Source organism: Sinocyclocheilus anshuiensis, unplaced genomic scaffold (assembly GCF_001515605.1).
Source record: "Sinocyclocheilus anshuiensis isolate Anshui unplaced genomic scaffold, SAMN03320099.WGS_v1.1 scaffold283, whole genome shotgun sequence".
NCBI classification, from domain to species: domain Eukaryota; kingdom Metazoa; phylum Chordata; class Actinopteri; order Cypriniformes; family Cyprinidae; genus Sinocyclocheilus; species Sinocyclocheilus anshuiensis.
Window position 1 is genome coordinate 4,634,762 of NW_015549605.1, and position 3,192 is coordinate 4,637,953.

General features: G+C 38.8%; 1 long non-coding RNA gene across 4 annotated transcripts in view; it reads left to right on the forward strand.

Moving 5' to 3' along the window:
* Positions 1-1,559, forward strand: part of LOC107658776 (uncharacterized) — a 5,377-nt gene extending 3,818 nt beyond the window's left edge. For 3 of the 4 annotated variants that reach the window (XR_001630820.1, XR_001630823.1, XR_001630822.1), the window contains exons 3-4: positions 449-598; positions 1,269-1,559. This is a non-coding gene — a long non-coding RNA (uncharacterized LOC107658776). Of the gene's footprint in view, positions 1-82; positions 212-448; positions 599-1,268 lie in introns of those variants that run through there. The other variant, XR_001630821.1, reaches the window with a different exon arrangement.
* The last annotated feature ends 1,633 nt before the right edge of the window (positions 1,560-3,192 follow it).

Sequence of the window (3,192 nt, forward strand, 5' to 3'; positions counted from 1 at the left end):
CGGTTGGGTTGTTTTGAACCCAACCGCTGGGTCAAAACAACCCAATAGCTGCTGGGTTTGTCCCTTTTTAACCCAGCGCTGGGTTATATTTAACCCATCATTTTTTAGAGTGTATGTTTAGCTCTAGCATATGTGCGTTTGGTTTTTCTGTAGTGTTTGGTGTCTGTAAGAACATGATACTTCACATCTAAACGACGTTCCTCTTAATAAGGTAATTCAGTTCATTACAGTGAGACGTTCTCTGTTTTGCGAGTTTAGTATAGATAGACATGATTAAACTGGTGTGATGAGACGTTAAACCGCTTGCTTTATTCACCATCTTTGAGTTGCTCACAAAAAAAAAAATATATATTTAAACAGCACATTATATAGGCCTATTGTTTGCTCTCTTTGAATACTTATGACTGATGATGATGATTTAAAAAAAGTCATTTTTGCTTAATTGCAGATAGTTCCTTCAGCAGTGGGCAGGACTAACTCACAAACCGTAATCCCATTGGTTGAGATGTGATTAATAACCCGACACCTGTCAGAGATTAGCGTAACAAACAAGAAGTTGCACGAACATGTGAGTACAGAGAAAAGTCATCTGAATGCGGTAAGTTTATGTTCTTTACATTTATAAAAACGCTTTATATTTGAGTTCCTTTTAGCATGTTTTTAATTTTGTATCTCATTATTGTTAGTCTGTTGCCGTTGCAACTGGTATTTTAATGTTTTAATGTGTTGTCATAGTTATGAACACACCATGGTGCGCAACAAACTAGTTTTACTAATAAAACAAAAGAAAAGGTTATTGTTGTTAGATCGTGGTAGGCATAAATTAAGAATGGTTTTGCTACACTAACCATAGTTTAAGCATGGTATGTGATTATATGAATGGTAATCAATTCACCAAAACCTTATGATAGCACCCCGTCACCTGAACCTGATTAATTTCAGTATGTGTCCCCACAAAGTATGGCTCTTTTGTGAAATGACAGATGTGAATTTTAAAGTAATTGTCTTTAGATCATGTATATTTGTACATTATTTGAATTGTTTATTTTTGCATTAATCTACAACTCAACAAAATTGTGTTGACATTTTAAAGACTACTGCATTTAACCAGGTTTTTGATTTAAGTTTTATTAATTGAGGCCGGATCGGTTCACCACACATCAGTCTGTTTAACATTCATCTTGTATGTCTGTCTGTCTGAGACTTGTGACTTCCTACAGGAAGAGCTTGTTGGTGAAATGTGAGCTGTTTCTGATTTCTGTCTGTAGGATATTTCTGGTTCAGAGCTGCTGGGGGTCATGAGGAGTTGGCAGGAGGAGCAGGGGAGCAACCGCTGAACCCTCATTCATCTTTGACCTTTTTCTGGATGCAGTGAAGTGCACTGTTTTCTGTCGTAATGCACCTTCTCTTGGAGCCATCTGGTTATACCAGCTCGGACCCATTCTGTGGGTAAATGCTTCGATGGGCCATTTGTTTCAACAAATGGCTTCCATTAGAGAATGATAAATGCAGTTTGTGTATATAAGGGGTGTGTGTGTGTGTGCACAATAAAAGGATAAATGTGCCATTTGTGTGCTGTTTATGATTTTCAGATATTTCCAGATTTCTCAGTACTCCAGATATTTGCTATTATTTTTAATCAATTTAATCTTTTGAATGAGATTTGGGTGCATCTGACAAATTGAGGAGATTTGTCTTTGGATAAGCTATGAGTTGTAATTTCAAGTTAAAACAATCCATTTTAGCTCTCCTTAACAGAACCTCATGTCTTAAAATAAGTTACAGTTTATCAGCAACGTTTATGTCTGAATGCCTTTCATGTAATTCAGTTGTAGTCTGAATCATTCAGCCGTCAGTGATTCTGGCACGGATCAAAGAGTCTCAAGCTGATGTTCATCTCTGTGTGAGAACATCTAATACAATAATCTTCTCTATAAATGGGCCAAACACACCCTTCTCCATGTGTAGGTCTCAGTTGGTACAGCTGTGGGACTGGAGACAGACGAGTCCTGGATATGATCCTGGTGGAGCATTTTGAAAGTAAAAATCTGCTGCTTTGTGGGTGGGGTGGCTATTAATAATACAAAGAAAAATTGAAAATTGACTTAGTCTGTTTCTGGATAAATTTTAGAAGTCGAACATCAAACCTTAAATTCCTGCTGCATAACCGCTGCTGGATATTGTCTCGGAAGTCCCAGGGGGAGCATCTGGATCTTCACTCCCCCCTTCATGTCTAGCCTTCTCTTGTCTCAAGTTGTGCACTGATCCGCTTTGCAGCTTGTCACAGCTCACAACCAGACGACCGTCAACCGTGCTTCAGTGACCAGGCTGGGGCTCGAACCCAGGATCTTTCCCTTTCAGGGAGAATGCACTCAGACCACTGAGCAACTGGCACTTCCACACTCACTCTTCTTTTGGGATATTTGTCTTTTTTAATCATTGAAACACTAGTGAAACTAAACTTTTTTTCCCCCACCTTAATAGAGGATTCGAACCTGGATCTCACATATCAAGAACTGATGCTCAAACCACTAAGCCACTCGCCTGTCCGGAAAGATCTACTTTTTTGGGAATGTTGTCTTTTTCATTGTCAGAAAACAGTCAAACTAAACAATTTTTTCACTGCAAGAGTTCAGACAACTGAGCCACTGGCTCTTCCGTGTGTGCTACTTTTTTTTGGAATCTTGTCTTATTCAGTCAAAAACCAGTTGAACTAAACTATTTTTCCACTTAAAGAGAGATTTGAACTAGGATCTCCCACACCAAAAGCTGATGTTCAGAACACTGAACCACTGTCTCTTCCTTTATTTGTTTACTTTTTTTGGAGTTTTATCTTTTTTATTTATACAAAGACCAGTCAAATTAAACAGTTGTTCCAGCTCAATAAAGGGATTTGAACCTGGATCTCCCACATCAACGGCTGATGTTCACGCCACTGAGCCACTGGCTCTTCTGAATAACACATTCAGTCAGAAACCAGTCAAAATAAAACATTTTCACACCAAGAATGGGATTGTCCACGTTGAAGTTTGACATTCAGCCGACCGAGCCACTGGCTCTTCCGTCTGTGTAGAATCTTATCTTATTCAATCAGAAACCAGTTGAACTAAACAATTTTTCCACTTAAAGAGAGCTTGGAACTAGGATCTCCTACATCAAGAACTGATGTTCAGACCATTGAGCCACCCGCTC